Source organism: Siphateles boraxobius, unplaced genomic scaffold (assembly GCF_051911475.1).
Source record: "Siphateles boraxobius isolate OS27281-9 unplaced genomic scaffold, OSU_SipBor_1 18, whole genome shotgun sequence".
NCBI classification, from domain to species: Eukaryota; Metazoa; Chordata; class Actinopteri; order Cypriniformes; family Leuciscidae; genus Siphateles; species Siphateles boraxobius.
The window spans coordinates 3,443,802-3,468,502 of record NW_027508788.1 but is presented as its reverse complement, the minus strand read 5'-3'; the positions used below and the strand labels follow the sequence as shown (position 1 = coordinate 3,468,502).

At 45.2% G+C, this 24,701-nt stretch overlaps 1 protein-coding gene across 10 annotated transcripts in view; it reads right to left on the bottom strand.

Moving 5' to 3' along the window:
• The window catches only part of rimbp2a (RIMS binding protein 2a), a 101,260-nt gene extending 92,392 nt beyond the window's left edge, over positions 1 to 8,868 (bottom strand). For all 10 annotated transcript variants that reach the window (XM_077232868.1, XM_077232870.1, XM_077232871.1 and 7 more), the window contains exon 1: positions 8,586 to 8,868. The gene's annotated coding sequence lies outside the window, so the exon portion shown is untranslated. The remainder of the gene's footprint in view (positions 1 to 8,585) is intronic.
• Between the last annotated feature and the right edge of the window lie 15,833 nt (positions 8,869 to 24,701).

The window sequence follows — 24,701 nt, the reverse complement described above, 5'->3', positions numbered from 1 at the left end:
CGCGCAGTCCGGGCGACCGAGTCCAGCTCCATACCGAGATAAGAGATCCTCTGCACGGGGCAGAGTTTGCTCTTGTCCCAGTTGACCTGAAGCCCCAACCGGCTGAGGTGCCGAAGCACCATGTCCCTGTGATCGCACAAAACATCTCGCGAGTGAGCTAAAATTAGCCAGTCGTCGAGGTAGTTGAGGATGCGAACGCCTTGTTCTCTCATGGGAACAATGGCCGCCTCCGCGACTTTCGTGAAGACGCGGGGTGACAGGGCCAGCCGGAAGGGTAGGACTTTGTACTGATACGCCCGACCCTCGAAAGCAAACCGAAGAAACGGTCTGTGTCGAGGAAGAATCGAGACGTGAAAGTATGCGTCCTTCAGGTCGATCGCTGCAAACCAATCCTGGGGACGGATGCATTCGAAAATGCGTTTCTGCGTGAGCATCTTGAACGGGAGTTTGTGCAGGGCCCGATTCAAGACTCGCAGGTCCAGGATTGGTCGTAACCCACCGCCTTTCTTGGGTACAATGAAGTAGGGGCTGTAAAACCCGGACCTCATCTCGGCAGGAGGGACCGGCTCGATCGCGTCCTTCGCCAGCAGGACATCGATCTCTTTCCGCAAGACAGGGGCGTCCACCGACCGCACACGGGTAAAGTGGATGCCGCTGAACTTGGGGGGCCGGCGTGCAAACTGAATTGCATAGCCGAACCGAATGGTGCGGATGAGCCAGCGGGACGGACTCGGAAGCTCTAACCATGCCTCCAGGTATCGCCCCAATGAACCCACTCGGACCACCGGCGTACCCACGGAGGGGCAGCGAGGTGGAAGACAGGGACCCGGGTCTGGTGGCATTGTAGCCACCAAGAGCGGGGTCTGGGCGTGCTTGACACCAACCTGCTTCCACCGAAGAGCAGGCGGCAGAGAAGGCTCGTGGGCCTTCTGCTGCGGACTGCCCGATGGCGAAGGGAGGGGGAGAGACGAGGAACGAGGCCCTGCCTCCTCGTGCACCGGTCTCTGCGCCTCGGAGCCCAGCCACAGACCGGAGTGACGCAGCTGGGGCTGCGTCACTGCTATCCGTAAACTGGGAAGAGGGGAACGGGGGTGTAAGCGCTCGGGGGCGGCACACGCTGCCGTTCTGGGCCTCTTGGAAGGGGGAGACTGTGTGCCCACCAGTCTCGGCCGTGGATGACCTGGAGGAGGAAGAAGAAACTGCTCTTTTTTTGAAAATGTGGGTACCGCTGACTGAGTGGCCAGCGGCGGAACAGAAACAGAAAGGAAAGAAAGATTCTCCACCCGGCCCTCCCCCGGGGGAAGGAGGCGTGCAGGGGCACCCTCCGAAAGAGCAGGATCCAGCACCTCGACCAGGTCGCCCGTCTCAGGGACGCTTCCCGCCCTTCTTTTTACTGGAAGGGGCGGGTGGCGTCTGGGCGGGCTTGGCCGCCCTCTTACGACCAGACCTCCGGCCTCCAGGGTTGGACTGCTGCCCTGAAGGAGGAGCGGCCGCGGGAGGGCGACCTCGGCGACGAGCAGCCGGAGGCTCTACGGCCACAGAGGACGGACCAGCAGCAGTCCGCCTCCTGTGCAGGACGTGCCGTATCGCCTCTGACTGCTTCTGGGCGGTGGAGAACTCTTGGGCGAAGCTCTCCACCGCGTCGCCGAAGAGGCCCCCTTGAGATATGGGGAAGTTGAGAAGCTTGTTCTTCTCCGCTTCGCGCATATCTGCAAGGGTGAGCCACAGGTGGCGTTCCTGGACCACCAAAGTGGACATCGCTCGACCCAGGGAACGTGCGGTGACTTTCGTCGCCCGGAGGGCGAGGTCCGTCGCCGCACGCAGCTCCTGCAGCAATCCCAGGTCGAAACCACCCTCCTGCATGTCATGGAGTGCTTTGGCCTGGTGGACCTGCAGCAGCGCCATGGCATGCAGGGCGGAAGCAGCGTCTCCACACGCCATGTAGGCATCCCTGGTCAGACCAGAGGAAAACCTACAGGCGCGGGAGGGGAGTGAAGGGGCACCCCGCCAGGAGGAAGCGGTCTTAGGACACAATTGCATCGCAACCGACCGCTCCACTGGGGGGATTCCCTCGTACCCGCGTGCTGCTCCTCCATCGAGAGTGGTGAGGAAGGAGGAGCGAGGTTGCCTACGCCTGGTCGCAAGGGGGGCCAGCCAAGACTTCCTAAGCTCCTCATGCACTTCAGGGAAGAATGGTACTGGAGCAGGCCGCGGGGCAACAACACGGCCCGCTCCGAGACACCAATCATCCAGCCGCGAAGGTTCGGGGCCCGGTGGAGGGTTCCAGACGAGCCCGACATTCGCAGCTGCCCTTTCGAGCATAGCGGCCATCTCTGGATCCGGCTCAGCCGCAGCCACCACGCCCGAAGGGGGTAGACCCGCTGAGTCATCACCAGAAGATGACCGCTCTTCCTCCGATGCCGCGATCGACATCTGATCCTCAGGCGGTGCCCCGAAGGAGACAAACGGGACCGCACGAGGCGGTCCCGGAAGCGCCGCCGGGACACCTGATGGCAACGAGCTACTAGAGGCGTGGGAAGCCCGTGAGGATCTTTCACCAGACGGGACATTCCGCACGGTAACCCTCATCCGCTCACCAACAGGAATCACCGAAGTAGCCGTCTGCTGAACTGAACCGGCAGACGAACTAGATCGGGGATTCTCTGAAGGGACTCCCCCATATTTCAGGGTTCGCAGTCTCGAACGCAGCATCGCCAGAGTCATGTTCCCGCAATGAGAACACGACTCGTTCATAAACGCTGCCTCAGCGTGCCCTAAGCCCAAACACGTGAGGCAGTGTTTATGACCATCCTCCTGAGGGAGAAGTCGACCGCATCCAGAAACGCACGGGTGAAACGACATCCTGAAAAGGACGCGAAACGCCCGTGTTGCTCTTTTAGACAGAAAAAGATGCTCTTTTATGTGCCGAGGCACAGAGGGACCACCGCGGCAAACACAACGGGGAAACTGCAAGCCCGTGTGTTGCACTCACCACCAGTACCAGCCGTTAAAACAGCTTTTTTTTTTTAAGAGAAACGGCCGGCCGCGGGAGGCGATGGTCGCTCAATAGTACCGTAACACCACAGAGCAGAACAACACTTCTCAGAGACAGCAGCTTAGCTCAACAGAGAGACACACTGGATGGCTCCGAAGCAAAAAGCATTGCGCAATGTTTACTTCCGCCTTTTATACCCGCGCTGGTGGGCGGGTCGCGGAATGCAAATCTTGCATGCCAATGTCCATTGGCTCGTTTTTAATTCTCTCGAAGACGGTTGGCTCCCTAGCGTGATCCCAATTCGTCAGGGAACTCCCCCGACGACACGTCGGAGTTCCCAGGACGAAAGGGAACAGTGGAAAGCAGACTAACTTTGCATATGCTGGGGCATTGTGACCCCAGAGGCTCATCTGGCCTGTCACTCCTCTCGTCTCTGTGAGGGTGTGAAGCTTCATCTCACCCTGTAGTTTATCCCTGAAGGATCTGGGAGGGTTTTTGTTTATGACATCTTAAACTATTTGTTTTTTTATTGTTAGTTTCTACTACTTCTTCAGTTCAATGAAAATGTAAGGAGTTTTTATATTTTATATTTGTATATATATATAATTTTTATATATATTATTTAGCTAAAACTAAGGTTAAATTGTTTGAATACATTTTGTCATTATACATTGAGTTATATACTTTATTTGAGTTTATGGAACCAACTTAGTGTGTGAGAGTGCAAAACAGTATGTAAAAAACAATGTAAAAATGCAGTTTTCTGTGATGGTCGTGTTTAGGTGTACGGGGTAGAATATGCTGTTACAGTACAAAAATCATTATGGCTATATTAATAACAATTATACTTTAGGTCACCGTTAAACAAAAATCATTACAGTAATCTTCTAAAAGATATGAATGTATTAAAACTGTAAAGATTTCATTTAAACAATCTTTTCATTTTTAAAAGATATTTAAACTTTTACGATTATGCTTTGAAATAAATTTAGTACGAACAAAACTTTGGCTCTGGAAAGGCGTTAGCAGACTAACATTACATGGTGCACAGAGGCTCCTCTGCTCTGTTACCCTATATCCTGAAGCTAACATTATTGTAAAGTAACATATTTCTCTGAAGATGTGCTGGTCATCGGAAGGAGCTTATAAGCAGGCTATCAATGGGGCTCGGCCTGAGGCATCACAGATTCTAAAAGTCTTCATTGTTGCTCTCTCACTAGATAGGCCTATGTGGGGATTTTCTCACAGATACTACTTGAGGAATTATTAAACATTTCACACAATGTGTGAGATAACTTGTGAGAGCCGCAAATTTCAAAGTTCTTTACATGCACCCTGATGAATAAAAAAATATAGTCAAGTTTTACCCTAGAGACCATCGATATAACATATTTGTTTTTTTATGAATTCATTGAATAAGTTTGAAACTATTTCAAACTTTTAATGCTTATACACTATGAAATAAATTTAGCAAAACATTCAGTCTCATTCTGATCACTGAACACATCCCTCTAACTGTCAAACGCTGGTGTGAGAGAGAAATACTTGGAAATAGTTATTTTTAACTTTAAATGGTCATAATGGACATCTATGTGATAGGAGCTACTTCAACCCTGGTGAAAATGTAAGATGATTTTATCTAAATCTAACATAATTGGTACAGTAAATTTGTAAAATATTTATTTTAAATGAACAGAATGCTTTTCAACTTCAGTAATTTAGTAAGATTTTTTAATGAACAGCATGATTTTCAACTTCAGTAATTTAGTAAGATTTTAAATGAACAACATGCTTTTCAACTTTAGTTAAATTATTAAACTATTTATTTTATATATGATATATTTTAATTTATACACTTTTAAAGGAACACAATGCTTTTCAATGGGCTCAGGACCGTGTCACAAAAACAGATACTAGGCCAGCCACACGCTGGTGTGACAGGGAGAAAAGACTTCAGGGGAAACACTTGTGGGTTTTTTTTCAACCATGGTGAAACAGTAAGATGATTTTATTTTTGTCTAATTTATATACTTTTAATTGAACAGCATGGTTTTTCAACTTGAGTCAGTGTCAAATATTTGTGAATGACTAAATGTAAATTTTATAATCATTTCATTTAAATGAACATAATGCTTTTTCAACTTTTGTGTGAGATAAACTTCCAAGGTCCTCAGCAATGCGGAGGGAGGTGAATTCCTGCTTTGACACACACACACACACACACACACACACACATAGACGCGCGTGCTCCCTATGTTTTTGAGACAGAGTCAGATCATTCATACATTGGATTGTTTGCAATACTTTTGTGACTCCATTTTATTTAAACTTTTTGTGTGAGGTTTTACATAAGCTGTATGTTTTTTCTTCAACTCTCTAATACATTTTTAACTGTTTGGAATATTTTTGTGACTCCATTTTATTTAAACTTTTTGTGTGAGGTTTTACATAAGCTGTATGTTTTTTTCTTCAACTCTCTAATACATTTTTAACTGTTTGGAATATTTTTGTGACTCCATTTTATTTAAACTTTTTGTGTGAGGTTTTATTTTATATTCTTTTAAAGAACAGATAAACTTTCACCATTTTATTTAAACTGAAATGCTTGGTTCAGTGAATAGTTGTACATTTTTTATTTTTGTGGCTCCATTTTATTTAAACTGAAATGCTTGGTTCAGTGAATAGTTGTACATTTATTTCAACTTTTTGTGTGAGATTTTATTTTATATTCTTTTTTACAGAACAGATAAACTTTCACCATTTTATTTAAATGAACATAATGCTTGGTCCAGTGAATAGTTGTACATTTTTTTCTTATCACTTTCACAGCTCCCCTTGATAAAGCTCAGGGATGCGGTGACCAAAACACCAACTTCAAACAATCACATCTCAAACTAACTGTCACATCATTTTGTAACTGTAACATCAAAGCTTATGTTAACAAGGCCAATACCTCCCTTTTCTTGATCAAACAATCAAACTAACTGTCACACATCCATCATTTTGACAGAAGCTGTAACCGCAAGGGGCGGAACTAGGTCAAAGGTAACCATCCATCATTTTGACAGAAAGTGTAACCGCAAGGGGCGGAACTAGGTCAAAGGTAACCATCCATCATTTTGACAGAAAGTGTAACCGGAAGGGGCGGAAACTAGGTCAAAGGTAACAGGAAGGGGCGGAACTAGGTCAAAGGTAACAGGAAGGGGAGGAACCGGAAGGGGCGGGACAATGGGCGGGACAGGAAGGGGAGGAACCGGAAGGGGCGGGGGAAGATCAAAGGAAAGCCACGCCCACCTGTCAATCATAGGGTCATAAATCATTTTGACACATGGTGTATGCTATTAACTACTCAGTAAATTTTGTATTAACCGTTTCTCATTTTAATTTTCTCCAACAGCATATAGGCTACCTAAATTATATTTTCTCCTACTTATATTCATATAGAATGGTGCATAAAACAAATACATTTGTAAAAAATGGGTTTAAATAATCAGCTCCATGGTGAATTCCAAGTGATCAAGGCCATTCCATTTAGACCTTATGCATGAGTTCTGCCAGTAGCGGGATTAAAGTGGCGCACATTCGAGTCCACAAGACAGAGGAAAGTTAGCAAATGAAGGGAAAATTTGGAGTGGAGCCCTGGTTTTCTTTGTGTATTATAGGACTTTTTAGGGAGCAAACTTTACAGTGCACTGGAACGATTTTGAGATTGAGAGAGCCCTTTAAATGGCCGACTTTCTGATCAGTGCCCTGACTACTGAACTAGAGAGCTGATTTTTAGACACACCCATTAACTCTCTTGTTTTGTTCATAGAGTGGTCAAGTATGACTTCACTTTGTGTCCAACCGGCAGTTAGCATGACGCTGGTACCCGGCCTCGACAAAAAAGTTTATGATACTTGCACATTTTGTCCATCAAGATTATTATCACAGATAAACACAACTTTTATGAATTTTGAAGCCTAAATACATTCGCCAGAAGTAAACAGCTATAGGTAGGCTATAAACAAACTAGGCCTACACCACAGTCCCACGATTTCAACGTCACCATCACTAAGCTTCTGACAACTCTCAGTTTTTATCTAATATTAGAATAGTTTGTAAGAGCACAATTATAACCATAACGCTGTTAAAGCGGACTGAGCTTATCTTTTCGCCGTGATGACGTTTAATCTCCTTGACAGCCTCTGTAATCTCATTTAGCCAACTGTTAGCAACCGCCTTTTTCAAGACACGGAACAGCTTAAAAAAATCAAGAGTGGGGTCATACTGATGTAATTTATGTCATAGAATAAAACGTGAAAGTGTCTTGAACTTGCGTTCACCACAGACCTTATGTCAACCATTTAACCAAAACCCCATTAAATAAAACCCATTGACTTCGGGACAATGGAACTCGCTTCCGCGTTTTGACCAACAAAGTGATGTCATACCCGCACCACTCTAGAATCTATTGAATGAATGATTCGACTCGCTCATAAAAGTAACTTGTCGCCTCCCACTAGAGTAACGATGTAAAGTCTCTGGAAAAAAACACTATCCACCACTAATGAGATCTGCCTGGAACAGGCAACAGCGTTATTTTAGAATATAATAGACTAGGCTACTATTATAGTATTTATTAATATATCGATTTTTAAAAATATGTCTTTAGTTTTATTTATTTTTTACTTCAGCTTTAGTTTTAGCAGGCTTTTAACTTATTTTACTTAAGTTGCCAAGGCAACATTCCTAATTTCAGTTTTTCATCTAATATTTATATTTTATTTCAGCTTTATTTTAATTAGGCCTACTAGTATTTCTGCAATATATTGACATGGCAGAAGGAAATTGTAAGTTATACATTCCTGAATAACCTCTAAATTAATAACTATTTATCATTTATAAACTGCATTAACTGACTTAACATTTTCCTTTTGCCATTAATTGTAATAATCCAGTGAAATTTTGTGAGCACGGGGAGTCTGACAAAAGTCGGTGCTCCACACAGAGATCTGATCTCACCATCATTGAGTCTGTCTGTAATTACAAGAAACAAAAAAAACTGAGACAGACTAAATCCAGAAGAACTGTGTTAACGTCTCCAAGACGCTTTAAGAAACCTTCCTGCAAAGTAAGGTACTTGTGAAAAAATGCTTTGAAGTGAGGATGCTTTCAAAATAATGTCATAAATATATTTTGTTTATCAGTTAACTTCTATTAACTGAATCAAATCAATATTTGGTGTGACCACCTTTTGCATATAAAACTGCTTTACACTTGCACATAGTTTTTCAGGTATTTGTTTCTAGTTTCTTCAAGAATCTTAGAGATGTGGACACAGTTCTTCTGGATTTAGTCTGTCTCAGTTGTTTCTGTTTCTTCATGTAATTACAGACAGACTCGATGATGGTGAAATCAGATCTCTGTGTGGATCATATGGCTCTTGTCATCCTTGTGCATACAAAAATCTCACTGGATTATTACAATTAATGGCAAAAGGAATATTTGGACATGTAAACTGATATTTCTCGTTTTTTGTGAAAATAACATGCCTACATTATACACACACATGCACACCCATTCATGGGTGTATTTTTCCTTTCCTTACCTTTGATGTCTGCTGGTTCTCTCTTCTTCTCTTACTGAGGCCCTTTTGAGAGCAGCCCAACTCAGTGCGGAGGAAAACCGCGTGTTCTGTTACATTCTGTTACCAGTACAGTACAGTCGAGTGCAAGTAAGACCTTGACATTTTCTCCAAGGTGTAACAAGGTGTAAATGTCAGAAATGAGAGTAGCATAGAGAGATTTTCAGTTCCCCTAACCTGAAAGGTGCAGAATAAATCTGCTTTTCATAACACAAACAGCACAGACAAAGCGTCATCTCATCTTCCCCTCCTGCCGCTCCCACAACAGTAGGCTATATACTTGCTGATTGACCATATGGCGGACAGAGATGAGTCAAAATGAGCAATGAATAAATGAAATAGGCTACAAACTTAGGCTATATACAGACAAAATATATGCTGTATTTTTATGAACAGAAGAATTGTGGTTTGTTTATAATACTGTATATAGGTAATAGGACGGAGTAGCCTACCTATAGGCTACACTGTAAAAAATTGCTGTAAAATTACAGCCAATTTCCAACAGTAAACTACCAATGTTCCCTCTAATTTGCATTGATGGGCGACCATAAAAGCCTCTCATTTTGTGAATAGGAACACATTTGCATTAAGCACCCAGTTTGCACTTGTCTAAAGTAACTGCTTACATTTACAAAATGAGCCTACAATAGCAGAAGTAAGCCCTGCTGATGAATTTAAGGTTTAAACTCTCTTCAATAAGGCTTCAGTTGTTAGTTTACATGTTTTACTAGTTTTTACAAGTTTACATGCAGTGAAAGTACAATAAACCTACTGCATTACTCTTTTAATATGAATCAGCAATTAAACTACCAATAAACATAGCAACGGCAAACTACTTCTTCACTGCTGATTCCCGGTGGTTTAGAGGAGAATTACTCCGAGTCGCCCCCTGTCGTTTCACAGAATAGCACAACGGCGAGCGCGTCAAGTATAAACGCCTCGTCCGTTTGGAGAGGTGCGTGCGCACGCCGCGCAGTCAGCGGAGACTCGTGCTTCGACGCGTCGAGTATAAACAAGGCTTGAAGCGCACGCGCGCAGCTTAGAGGAAACATTGTAAACTACTGTTATTTCAATAAACAGCTAAATCATGTAAATTTACAGTAGTTTGTTTCTGAGTAAAACGGTCTTGCGCTGTAAAAAAGCACAGGGGGCGGGGCATCTTCAACAGACACGAGCTCTCGTCCGCAGAAAGCGCTCAACGGCCAGTGTTGCCAGACGTATGATAATGATCGTATTTGTACGTACGTTTGACCTCTACGATGTACGATCAATAATGAAAATCCCATGTACGATGATTCCGGGACACTTCAATCGGAGGTCATTGTAATCATAGTGCTTCTATACTCATTGATTTAGCTGTGGATTTACGTCATGATTGTGAGAAGAAAGTAAGGCCGTGTGTCCACCAAAGCGTTTTTTCACGCAGCTGGGGTAAAATTCCAATTGTTTTCAATGGGAGCGCCGCGTTTTTTAAACGCCATGAGCGTAACGAGGCGCTGAGCGTGTATTTAACGCTCAAGTGCTGAGCGCCCGGCGTTTTTTACTGGTCGCGGAGAGTTGAAAAATGTTCAACTTTGGGTAAAACGCTGCGCTCATCACTGTCACTTTTTACCCAGACGTCCAATCACAGTGGAGGAGGGGCGGGACAAATACCACACGACCAACTGTCACAACATCCTTTCTGTACAACGACGTCAACCAGCAGAGCTAACCGAACAAAATGGATGAAAAATACATTTTTAGTATGAAACAAAATTATCTGCGAAATCAGTTACAAGTAAACTGTGCTGCTGATATTCTGTATCATAGCAACGAATCGTCTCAACTGAAAAAACGCAGCGCTGCCAAAACGCTCTCAAGCGCCCACAGCTAGGCGTTTTCAGGAGAGCGTCCAGCGTTTTCAGCCGACTAAAAACGCTTTGGTGGACACACAGCCTAAAGGTGGGAGCGCACGGCAGAGAGGCAGAGAGCGAGAGCCCTTGTGTGTGCCTCATGAAAGCTAGTGTCTTTGTAATCCGCATTTTGTTTTTCATACAGTACTTTGTGCTGCAAGACGAAGGCTGCGTTCCAGTCCAAAATTGACATGCCCTTCACTCGCTAACTTCCCTCTGTCTTCACTCGGATGTACGTCATTGCTTACGTTGCACGAGTGCCCACTACTGGCGGAAACTGCAATGGGCTAAACTGGAACGTCCTAAGCCCTTGATCACTTTGAATCGGCTATGGAGTTGATTTATTTTTTTTATTTTTTTTCCCTTTAAGAACTTGTTTAATGCAGCATCCAAATGTATAAAGGTGTGTTTGGGTTGTTTTAAATTTAAAAAATATATAATTAATATATCATAGAGTTGTTTGTGGTGGTGGTGATTAGAAGAGATCTGCGGTGACATCACAATGGTGTTGCATTGTGGTATATGGAACTGCCTGAATTGTACATATGAAGTAAACTCGCTCCCTCGGTCAAAATCGAGGGAACGAGGGTCGGTCCATATAAACTTCCCTCGTCCACTTCACGAAGTGGAACGCACTTCAAAAAGGCGGCAGGGATTCCCCCGAGGGGAAGTGCTTAGGGAAGTTCGCAAGAGCATGTCTAAAAGTGGACTGGGACGCAGCTTAAGTGTATGAACTTGTCAGATGCCATTCTGGATTTTGTCGTTCGCTTGTACGGTGGCTCTGAATAGAGAGCCTAAGTCCCGCCCCTTCCAGTGGACCACCACGGGACCTTATTTCGGAAAAATATTGTATGGTATATTTTTATACGAGAGACAACAACTATTTGGATCCCGTTTGAATTGTGCCCTGAATTACACATAATGTTTGTCAATTTAAAAGATATTTTAAAGTCAAGAAAGTCGCAGTTTGATGTAAAACTGTTGAGGTATAAGACTGTGAAAATACGTAATTACAAAGACTACAAACCCAAAAAAGTGCGCATGTGACGTCATACTTTTTCACTCAATGATTGAAGCTAACTTTACTGGAGCTAATGTCTGTCATTTTTTCTATAGTGAAAAGTTATAATATTAAAAAAGATAAGTTGTCTCTCGCCATTGACTACCATACATATTTTTTCCGAAAGGTCCCATGAGCCGGAAGCGGAGGGGAGGGACTTAAGGCAATTGCACGCAGATGCTGACGCTTCCATTCACCCCCATCCTCCCCTCCACCTCCAAGATGTCCCTTCTCCTCCATCCTCCCCAACACCACCACCAGGATGGTCCCGTCCCTTAAACGGGGGGTCGGCTGCGCCCCTGCCTTCGTCTTCAGGCAGGATATGCAGATTCCGTACCCTCGGAATGCGAACTTCGGACGGGGCCTACGCCAAACAACTTTATATCATATTGTGCTTGCTGAGCTGTTAATAAATGTATACTGGTGACGGCATTATTCTCCCGAGTCTTTCTGGTAGAACTAAAGGTTAACTTTCTGGTGTTCTTCGGTCACTTTTGACCGCGAATATAAAAAGTGTGACTCCCAAATGAGGAGCACCAGAGGGTTAAAGAATTTGTCCAAAAATGTAATTCTCATTATTCTTTTACCCTGATGGAATCCCAGATGTGCACAACTGCCTTTCTTCAGCAGAACACAAACATTTTTAGAAAGAAAACCGAGATCTTTAGATGCATACCATTAAAATGAAAGACTGCAATCATTTGGAAAGTCCAAAAGTAATGCATGACTCTGATCAATTAATAGGTGTATAAACAAAAAAAATAAAGATTCAACAAAAAAGCTCTTCCTGTCTTATTTTTTAAACATTATGATAATAGTTTCATGAACATGAAAACAATGTCAAAGAGAAAAGTATATCGCCCAGTCCAATGAGAGGAAATGGCGTGTTTATGAACTAGCGTGTGAATTAAAGGATTTGTGTTTGTTAAAGCAAGTATATTTTCCTTTTTAACTTACTGTTTGTATTTATGCTGAGATTCAGTTTGGACCAGTTTCAGCCAATTTGTAAATGTCTATTTTTTGCTTGTGTTTTAATAAATAGCAAATGATGTACCATAATCTATTTCTTCTTTATTTATTTTCTTTCCATAGTGAAAAACAGTTTTGTCGGTATACATTATACAGTATACTACATATACTAGAAATGTTAATTAGGTGTTGTTTGTGTATTTTTTATATAGGCTATTGTAGAATTATAGCTGCAACCATTGCTGCAAGTACAATTTAAGACAGTATTGAAATGGAAGAATTACCGTAAATGGCTGGAACCACAGCTGCCCGTATTTTACTGTTAAATTACAGTAAAGCTGTAAAATGGAAAAACGGTGTTAGGGTTAGGTTAGGGTTAGGTATTTGCTGCTAGTATTTTACTGTGAAATTATAAGGAAAACCAACAGACTTTTAGCTCCTTTGCAATGGATTGTCCTCACTTGTCTGATATTATTATGTTTAAACACCTGCAAGTCTGTTCTGCAGTATTCGACACAACAGGCATTTCATTTTACTATAAAAAATCAAGTGAAACATCTCACAGGACTGCAAATAAAATGTTCTAAGATAGATGATTCTAAGATTGCCTTTGAATGGACTGCACAGTCTTATCTGCCATGACTTATTGCAAAATACAGCTTTTTATGTTCTTTTTCTCTTAATAAGTTTCTAACTTTCATAGCAGTCTTTGAGACCTTATTCAGAGCAGCGCCATGACAGATATGAAAGCGAGGCTGTGAGCCATAGACTTGCTATGTTTTCAATGGCATCCGCTTGCAACCGCAAAGCTGTATAAAGCTCCTAGATCACTAATAATTTTACACAGCTCATGTTGTCTGGAGTTTTTTGTCTACTTAAATTTCTTGGAAAGATATTTTGCTATTTGTGTTTCGTCAGCACAACAATCCAAAAAACACATTAAATAACAGTACAACACTGAAGAGATGTATGTCTATCCCTTTCATTCCTGTTAAAAATCAAAGATGGCGCTATACTGTTAATGAGGTCTATGTTGTTTGCCACTTCACCCTATAGAAAAAAGAAAACTTCATATGGCAAAATCATAGTCCCATGGCATTTTAATGTACATTATTCTGACAATTAAACTCATTTCAATGAAGCACAAGCGTAAATCAGCTATTCATATAAGATAAAGCACTGAAACTTTCATTTTCAACCGTGTGGCTCTGTTGCACCATTTTTTCAGTTCATTTATTGAACTCCCCAGCAAGCTGACAGTAGGCTACACCTGCCTGTTGATTAACACAGCTATATCCATAAACATGTTTTGCAGCTTTTGAATGCTGGCCTCCAGACAGAATGTCCTTATGCCATGACACAATCTCATTCAGAGCTAAACCCTTGATGCAGAAGCCAAAGAGTTGTCTGGAACTGATATGATTTATTTTTTATTTTTTCATAATTAGGGGTTTAGAATCAGTGTTTGGTGTAGGTATGGTACGCAGAATAATTCTCATAATTAACAGCTCACATTAATACCATATTAATATCATCCGGACCTTTACATGAGTAATAGGCCACATGTATTACTCCTGTAAAGGATTAATCTGAATAACGTTACGTCCAAGCGATGCTTCTTCACCGTTGCTTTATCGTGAATGAATACAAATCATGTACATTAACAAGTGTACATAGGTAATCAGTTCTGGTCTGCGATTGAACCTTTAAGAATCGGCTGCAAGGCAGAGTTTCCGCTGAACTGGTATGGGTTTGAGCAGTGCCATAGAGAGAAAGAGTTGCGACACTCCCGTAGACCGCCATAGGAACTTTGGAATGCGGAAGTAAAGCGTGTCGTGGAGCAGCCAATAGTTCAAAACACTGATAGTTCCAGCATTGAACCCCATTCATTTTCAGTTTTTCCGAAGTAGCCTATGCTCGCTGGTAAATTAATGAAATTACTGTATTGTTTTACTTTTACACACATTAGCCGACCTCTCGTGAATCTAGTCAGTAGTTATATTTTATGTACCCAGTTTTAGTTAATGTTTATTGGAAGATAATAGGTTAATTGCAGCTATAGAGATCGTTAATGTGACGTCATCGTGACGTATTACCAGTGCTTAACGCAAAGCATTTTGGGAATCCGGGGCACAAACAGAAGGCGCCTAGGAGGGAAGAACGCAGTGTTCAAGATGCCGTCTACCTGCTGTGTTATAAACTGCAATAGTCCTTCTTGCACAGTTTTGAAAACGACCGTTAAGGATTGTTTTAAGGAAATGTTTGTGTATGCTCGTAGACAGCCACTCTGAAGCGGTCAGAGGCGATTCTAAAAGAGTCAAAAAGTCGAGACGGGACCCATCGTCAAAATGTCTGTGTCCACCACTCTAGTTCATCCAAAACAAACTAGAAAATAGACTCAACGTGCTAACAGAGTTGGGTATAACGCGTTACAAAGTTACACACACACACACACACACACGCAGCGCTACACGGTTTGGAGCAGTCTGGCCGTTTCTCAATAGTAGCCTACGCAAACTTCGGACTTGCGTCCTTGGTAGTTCAGACTTGCCAAGTTCGACTCAGGAGAACGAACTCCCGAGGACGAGAGGACGCGAGTCCGGTTATTCTGCAAACGAAACCCCGGCGTTCTTGATCGCGTCACTCAGCACGCTCTGGCTACTCCGGTTCCCTTTCGAGAGGTCTCTCCTATTGCGTAAGTAGCTTACGCTATGGGAAAACTCCTTTTCTCGAGAATATTGAAGTCTTTATGTAAAACGCATTGCAGCTGCACAGCTGACAGCAATGAACGAAGGCAGCTCGGTCATTGGCTGTGCTGCGGCAACTTGCTCGAACCAATGACGGGGCGACTCTGAATGCGCGACCAATGAGCGCGCTTCGCGCCCGCGCGCGTCAGAGCCCGCCAAGATGGGCGTGGCCAAGAGCTATATATTGGGCGCCCCGTCATGAGAGTTCTTTAGATTTAATCTCCTTCAGCGAACACCTTCTTCGCTGGATCCTCCGGATTATTGAAGCTTCGCCGTCGAAAAGCATACCAGCGGGATTTGCTACGAGGACGTCGGCACCTTCAGCTGCCTTCTATCGCGATCCTACTGAGCCATCCGGCGTACTGCTCACGCAAGTATTACATCTGTTCGCTCTGCGACACTTGTAAAAGAGCAAATTTTCCAAGGCGTTGTTTCAAATGCCTTCCTGCGCGTCGTGCAGAGACCTTCTCCCGGACGGGGATCGTCACATCATCTGCGCTCGCTGCCTGGGCCGGGACCACGCAGAAGCTGCTTTGACCAAGGGCGGATGCCCCGAATGTGACGACCTGGGTCTCTCCGCACTGCGGGCTCGCCTCGCCGCTTTCGCCGTGAGCGAGCCCATCGCCGCCATCCCTCTGTTCGAGCCGCGCACTAAGAAAAAGCGCCGCTCACAGAGGCTTCCTGAACCTGAGCTCAGTGACGTCACGCCGAGCCAGTCTCCGCGTGCTTCACCGCCGCTCTTGCCTTCCCCACCGCCGGTTCAGTTCACCCAGCCGGACCCACACCCCTCTAGCAGAGCGGTGGGCCTTGTGACTTTCGGCGCGTCCGAGGACGACGGGGGAATGGATGACAGCTTGTCAATCGACGCTGCATCGGACGACTGGCCGGGCTCCACTCTCGACCCCGTCCCGTCGACGCTAGCTAGCGCGAGCGGGGGCTCCACCATGGATAGCGAGATTATCCGCGTTCTCTCTAAGGCCGTGGAAGACCTCGGGCTCGATTGGTCTTCTCCCGAAGAACCAACCCGGAGCCGACTGGATGAGTGGTTTCTGCAGGGGCGCCAGCAGGCCCCTCGGCAAAGGCCTTCTCCCTTCTTCCCGGAAGTTCACGACGAACTCACCAAGTCGTGGAAAGCCCCCCACTCTGCGCGCCTAAAGCCTTCTTTTTCTTCCTCGCTCTCCTCTGTGGACGGCGCAAAGGAAAGAGGCTACGAGGGAACACCGCCCCTCGAGGAGGCCGTGGCCAATCATCTCTGCCCGCCCTCCACCACCGGATGGAAAGCCAAAGCTTCCCACCCCTCGAAGCCCTGCCGCACTACTTCAGCTCTCGCCGGTCGCGCCTACGCCGCCGCCGGCCAAGCTGCATCAGCGCTTCACTCTATGGCGGTACTTCAAGTGTTCCAAGCCAAGCTTCTCCGCTCTATGGACGAGTCTGGCCCCGAACCCGAAGCCTTTAAGGACCTACGCAGCGCGACTGACATAGCCCTGCGAGCCACGAAGGCCACCGCCCAGTCTATCGGCCGTGCCATGGCTAATTTGACTGTTCTCGAGCGCCATCTGTGGTTGACTCTGACTGAGATGAAGGACGCGGATAAGGCGCCATTTCTCGACGCGCCTATCTCCACCAGCGGGCTGTTTGGACCGGCGGTTAAGGGTTTCGCCGAACGCTTCACTGAGGCCCAGAATGCTTCACAAGCTATGCGGCATTTCCTGCCCAAGCGCTCCAGCTCATCGCAGAGCAGACAGAGGCCGCCGCAGCCGCAGCGGGCTAGAACAGCCCCCACCGCCTCTCAGCCCGCGCCTCAGGCTGACGCTCGACGCCGCTCGCGCTCTCACAACCGCAAGCCGCCTTCTGAGCGACGGGGTCCTCGGCCCAAGATTGTGCTGAACCCCGAGCCTCGAAAGCCGTCCTAGCCACAAGAATGAAAAGAGAGAGTGCGTGTCTCGCAAAAGCCGGACCACTCTCTCTGCAAAAGCTCAAGCATTACCCAGTCCCCTTACAGGCGGCTGGATATGTTCATACAGCAGTCAATGGGCCAGTCACAGAGCTCGCTCACCTGCAAACAAACGCCGTTTTTACGGCGACGCACAGAAAACACAAAAAGAGTCTTTTTCTGCCTGTGTCACTAAGGGTTCACATGTCCACAAGGTGTGCATTCCCATATACTGTCAAAACAGTGCCAAATTCATTCCCAGCTCAAGCTGCGCACCCCATGAATGTAGATCACGTGCCTACGGTCATGTACGCACCACTACACACAAGCACTGTTCACACAGTTATAAATTCATCCCCAGTAAAAGCGGGAAACATTATAAAATTGACGCGTGTGCCTACCACTGTTTATGCACCCCCACTTATAAACACTGTCCTTACAGTGTCAAACACAACCCCAGCCCAGGCTGCGAGTTTTACAGACACAGCGCGCGCTGCTGTAATCACACACGCGCCCATTCACTCAGCTGCTCAGCGCGCGCCCGCGCCTCTGAGAGCTATGAGCTCAGGCGATTCGCTGGCCGGGTCCCTGCGTCACAGCGGCCCGCCCCTAGCCTGTATTCAGCCCATATCTGTACACGCAGCGGCATGGGAAAATATTCCAGATATGCCGAAATGGGTATTGAATATAGTAAAGCACGGATACTCGCTCCAGTTCGCTCGCAGACCACCACGTTTTACGACTGTGGTCGAGACGAAAGTGAGAAAAGAGTGCTCACATGTTCTACGCACCGAGGTGCGCAAACTAATAGAAAAGGGCGCTGTGGAAACTGTTCCCCCCTCTCTGAGCGAGGCAGGTTTTTACAGCCGCTATTTTCTCGTCCCGAAAAAGGATGGCGGTCTCCGCCCCATCCTAGATCTCAGACACCTGAACAAAGCACTAATGATTCGCTCGTTCAGAATGTTAACAACCAAGCATATCCTCACGCAAGTACGCCCAGGAGATTGGTTTCTCTCAGTGGATCTGAAAGATGCTTACTTTCACATTCCAATAGCGCCTCATCACAGGCCGTTTCTGAGATTCGCTTTCGAGGGACAGTCGTACCAGTACACAGTACTTCCGTTCGGCCTGTCCCTGGCTCCCCGTACATTCACGAAATGTATGGATGCAGCACTTTCCCCCCTAAGGCGAAGGGGAGTGCGAATACTGAATTATCTCGACGATTGGCTGATTCTAGCACAATCAGAGAGTCAGTTAATAACACACAGATCTTGGATTATCAGCCATTTAGAATGCCTGGGTCTAAGAATCAATTTTGCAAAAAGCATACTATCTCCCAGCCAGAGGATTTCTTTCCTGGGAATAGTTCTAGACTCGATGCAAATGACAGCGCGTCTCTCATCAGAGCGCGCGCTCACCATCCGGCGCCTTGCAACATCATTCAGGGCGGGCGCGCTCGCCCCCGTCAAGCGGTTTCAGAGGATGCTCGGTCTCATGGCCTCAGCATCGGCCGTACTCCAGCTAGGATTGTTGCATATGCGCCCTCTCCAACGCTGGCTCAAGAGCCGCGTCCCTACTCACGCGTGGCGTTCGGGCCACCTTTTAATCAGAGCGAACCACGGCTGTATAAAAGCCCTGACGCACTGGAAAGCCGCCGACTGGTACCAGTCAGGCGTGAGTCTGGGTGTGAACACAAGGAGAAAGATGATAACGACAGATGCCTCCAAAATAGGTTGGGGGGCCCTTTACGAGGGCAGGCCTGTCTCCGGCTTTTGGTCAAACCCGGAGAAGCGCCTACACATAAACTGTCTGGAAATGAAAGCGGTCGCTTTGGCTCTCAGAGCCCTGCTCCCACAGCTGAGAAACGAACACGTCTTGGTCCGAACGGACAACATGACGGTAGTATCGTACATAAATCGCCAGGGTGGACTCAGGTCGAGCTCCATGCATTCAATGGCCAGGAGACTCATTTTATGGTCCCAGCACAACTTGCGCTCGCTGAGAGCAGCGCATGTGCCAGGTGCCCTGAACCAGGGGGCGGACATGCTATCCAGAGACAAAATTCTCCCAGGAGAATGGGCTCTCAACCCGCTGACGATTCACTGGTTATGGAAAACCTTTGGCAAAGCGGAGATCGACCTCTTCGCCTCCAAGGAGAACGCGCACTGCCCTCTTTTCTTCACGAAAAGCATGGATGCGCTCGCCCAGAGCTGGCCGAGCCGTCCCTTATATGCCTTTCCCCCGATCGCGATGCTACCGCAGGTCATCAGTCGGGTCAGAGAGGAGAAAGACGCAGTGCTGCTGATAGCCCCACTCTGGAAGAACCAAACATGGTTTCCAGATCTGATGCAAATGCAATCTGCACCACGGCCGATTCCACTGAGGCCAGACCTCCTCAGTCAGGCCAACGGGATGATATTTCATCCCCGCCCCGATCTGTGGGCCCTTCATGCATGGCCCCTCAACGGGTTCCCAGGAACCTCACGAGCGGAGCACTAAAAACCATCGCTGAGGCGCGGGCGCCCTCCACGAGACGCTTATATGCCCAGAAATGGAAAGTGTTCAGTGTCTGGTGTAATGCCAAGGGCCTGAACCCTGAAACATGCGAGATTACGAACGTACTCGCTTTTCTACAAGGGCTTCTGGAGGCGGGCCGCGCCCCCTCCACGCTCAAAGTATATGTGGCGGCCATCACAGCATCACACGACCCTGTAATGGAACGTCCATTGGGAAGAAACGACCTAATTATTCGTTTCCTAAGGGGCGCTAGGAGGATGAACCCTTCACGCCCCCCCTCAGTGCCGATCTGGGACCTAGCTACTGTCCTAGACGCTCTTAAAGGGCCTCCGTTCGAACCACTCCGAACCGTGCACCTTAAACAGCTCTCGCTCAAGACTGCGCTCTTGCTGGCACTCGCCTCGGTCAAGAGAGTGGGCGACCTGCACGCGCTTTCGACAAGCGCTGCCTGCCTAGAATTCGGACCTAACGACTGCAGGGTCGTCCTTAGACCGAAACATGGGTATATTCCTAAAGTGCTCACCACTCCCTTCAGAGCACAGGTTATCTCCCTAACTGCGCTATCGTCCCCAGCAGACGAACACGACGCTAATCTACTCTGCCCCGTTAGGGCTCTCAGAGTGTATTTGGAGCGTTCTGCCCTATTCAGACAGACAGAACAACTGTTTGTATGCTTTGGCGGCCGTACGAAAGGTTCCGCCGTTTCAAAGCAGAGAATCTCTCACTGGATAGTTGAAGCTATAGCGCTGGCTTATGAAGCTAAGGGACTTCAATGCCCCTGGGGAGTCAAAGCACACTCCACCAGGAGTGTGGCTTCTTCCTGGGCATGGTCGAGCGGGATACCGATCGAGGATATTTGTGCGGCGGCAGGCTGGGCCTCACCGTCCACATTTATCAGGTTCTACAACCTACAGGTCCCGACACTGCATTCCAATGTACTATCAGCATGATGCTAGTTGAACTATGAGTTCGTATCTAGATTATGTATGTGCTTGTGTCACACTGAGCGCCTTCTAGCCGCTCTGTATTCTTTCCCACATATAAAGCTCGCCTCTGCCGGCTAGTTGGAGGATAACTTTGCTTTTTTAGCTCAGGCACCTGCCTCTGGCTATCATAAGGCGAAGTTCAGCACGCACGGCGTTTTGCATGGTGTTCCCATAGCGTAAGCTACTTACGCAATAGGAGAGACCTCTCGAAAGGGAACGACTCGGTTACTAACGTAACCTCGGTTCCCTGAGAGGAGGGAACGAGTATTGCGTAAGCTGCCGTGCTTGTGCTTGGTTAGTTCGCTTCAGTCGTTTTAACCTAAAGAACTCTCATGACGGGGCGCCCAATATATAGCTCTTGGCCACGCCCATCTTGGCGGGCTCTGACGCGCGCGGGCGCGAAGCGCGCTCATTGGTCGCGCATTCAGAGTCGCCCCGTCATTGGTTCGAGCAAGTTGCCGCAGCACAGCCAATGACCGAGCTGCCTTCGTTCATTGCTGTCAGCTGTGCAGCTGCAATGCGTTTTACATAAAGACTTCAATATTCTCGAGAAAAGGAGTTTTCCCATAGCGTAAGCTACTTACGCAATACTCGTTCCCTCCTCTCAGGGAACCGAGGTTACGTTAGTAACCGAGTCGTTATCTCTTTATGTAGCTATATTTCAGGCAACAATTAAACGAAATATGGTATAAAGTACAACTCTGCCTCTTTTCGTCAGCAATAAAACAGAATATGTTATAAAACACAACTCTGCCTCTTTTCATTTAAAAAAAATCGTAAACATATTAGGCTAATGGACACACAAATGTGCGCATACATTGATTATCTTCACTGCATATATTTATAACAACACGATATATAAAACACAACTCTGCTTCTTTTTGTTTTCATTTTAAAAATATGAAACATTATTGATCATTAAAACTGACATTTAACAGAGACAGACTTGTCATTTTATTTTATTATACATGTACATACAGTGAAGAGAATGTATAGTAAAATGAATATAAAAAATATTCTATATATTTTAAAATATATAAAATAAAATTACACAACCCTGTCTCTTTTTATTAAATGTCAGTTTTAATGCTCAATAATATCCAGTATAAAAGTATAAGTAGCCTAAAAGGTATAAGAATCTGTACAATTAGAAATAAAGCAAACAGTTCAGTCAAACATAAGTCAGCTCTCTAATAGGCTACAAAGTTAAAGTCACCTCTCGATGCATCCTGGGTAAAAGGGGCGGATCAGGAACACATCAGTGGTCTTGAACTGGACTTGGCTAGATGTGAACTTTGAATTGGAACAGTACTTGGGCAGCGACTGATGACGTTTCACAAGTCCACAAGAACATATTGAGAAACAGCCCTCTCTTCTGTCTCGCATGCGCGCTCTTTCTCGCTCGCTCTAGATTCCGGGAGATTTGAACTAATTTGCGGGCATCAGGGAGCCGCTATCAACATGCGGAAGACTCCCGGAACTTCCAGGAGACTTGGGATGTCTGTATTCTGCAATATTAAATTACGGAAAGAACTGAGTTTCACTTTGTAGTGTATTCTTGTAGTTTTAATAGGTTTTCAAAGGAACTTGAAAGTAAAGTAATTAGTAATCTGATTACTTTTTACATGCAGTAATCAGCATTAACATTTAACATTTATTCATTTAGCTGACGCTTTTATCCAAAGCGACTTACAATTGCTATATTTCAGAGGTCGCACGCCTCTGGAGCAACTAGCGGTTAAGTGTCTTGCTCAGGGACACATTGGTGTCTCACAGTGGATTCGAACCCGGGTCTCTCACACCAAAGGCATGTGTCTTATCCACTGCGCCATCACCACCCCACAAATTTAACAGAGACAGTAATGTAATCAAATTACAATTTTAAAATAGTAATTAGTAATTTGTAGTGGATTACTTTTTTTGAGTAACTTACCCAACACTGCGTGCTAAATACCTGAATTATCCTTTAAGAACGGATCAATATATTTGTTTTCCTTAATTTTAATTAACCCTAACTTTATTCTCATCTGAATGGTAAATAATTGATTTTCGTATAAAATAATACTACCATTAAAAACACATTTGATTTTTTTAAATCATTGTAGAATATGTAACTGCTCTGAAAGACAAGAAATGAAAAACAATGCGATATGATTAATGTCCAAAAGATGTTACCCACAGACTGTTTTGAAATGGGGTTGGATGTCGCTTTTAAAACTGTGTGCGTTTGGTTGGGTGACAGTTGTAGTTTACAGCTTGACAAGAGTTTAGAGTGTGACAAAAGCACAATGTTGTGTTTTATTGCGAGTGTAAGTTACACAAATACAAGTAAACACTTTTAAGTTTGAATGATAACCTCTATGAACAAAATGACGGAGTATGTTTTTATGTTTCCATTGTTGATCGCGCCCGAGCCCCTATCTCTCTCTCTCTCTCACACACACACACACACACACACACACACACACACACACACACACACACACACACACACACACACACACACACACACAGAGTTAAGGCCCGTTCACACCAAGCACGATAACTATAAAGATAACGATAAAGATAACTATATAAGCGTCCACACCAACGACCGATAACGGTCTTTTAATTCTAAGCCTTGGCGCGCACGCGCTGCGGTTGCAAAGTAGCAAAAATGGATGCTGCTGCTTTACGTTACAAAAAAAAATATCAAAAGAAAAACAGGCGCTTTTGGATACACGATATCCTTAAAAGACGAGAGGAGTTGGGAGGATCCGAATTTTATTATAATTGTTGTTTACAACATGTCATTGAATATTTTTTTGCGGTTCTTATTGCCTTTACACGTCTTTGCCAAAAAAAGATGTCCTCAGCCAGCATGCTATGTTCCGAGCGCATCTAAACAGTGAATCTAGCAAGTCTAATCGATCTAATCTAACAGTGAATTTAGCTGACGAAGTCAACGATGGGATAAAAACATCGCCTAGTCAACACCTTTATGTAGGCCTATACAACGCCTTTTTCACTGCAACTTCAGCAATGTTGTCAAAACTAGCGCTGGATAGCCTACCTTAGGTAATTTTGTTATGCTATACTGTGTAATATCTCATCGTTAATACTTCTCACCTTTTATTCCCAGGATACGACCGATTGCTTTCCATATATCCATCTTTTTTAACGTATCCTTGAAAAGGGGGTTTGACTTGTCAAACAGTGGAGGATTTTTTTGTACCTCGACGTTTAACTTCTCTGCAATGTCATCTGCCATTTTAAATGCACGAGACCTTTAAATTAGAACAGATTCTGATTGGCTGTCAGTGTTTTATCGTTCGACAGCTGGAAAAAAATCGTTCTGAAAGTGATCCCAACGATATCGTTCCTCATATCTTTATCGTTATAGTTGTGGTGTGAACTTTGTTATTCTTTAATATGGAGAACGATTTTTAGAATTATATCTTTATCGTTATCTTTATAGTTATCGTGCTTGGTGTGAACGGGCCTTAGATCGCGCCCGCGCCTCTCTCGCGCGCGGGCGCACACACACACACACACACACACACACACACACACACACACACACACACACACACACACACACACACACACTCCAGCATTGCAATCTTGACATGAATTGTGACTGCATGCAATAGATGAGACATCGAGGAGTGTTGTGCTTAAAACATTAGCATACTTTTGAACGGACGACAGTTTTCTGGTATGGTCCGACAATGTTTTCTTTAGCCCGAAACATTGTATATATATATATTGTACATTGTATATATATATATATATATATATAAGGGATATATTAGCCATACTGAAATGAATCCCGTTAACAGTTATTTAGCTATTTAGGAACATAGTTAATTCACTCATTAACTATCTCTCCGGTTTCATTTTATGAAGTTAATATTTACCGAACATTGCTTCAAATATAGTCGTTGCTTTCTAAGTTATTGGAGCAGTCCATTTCCTTCCTAAATCATTAATTTGT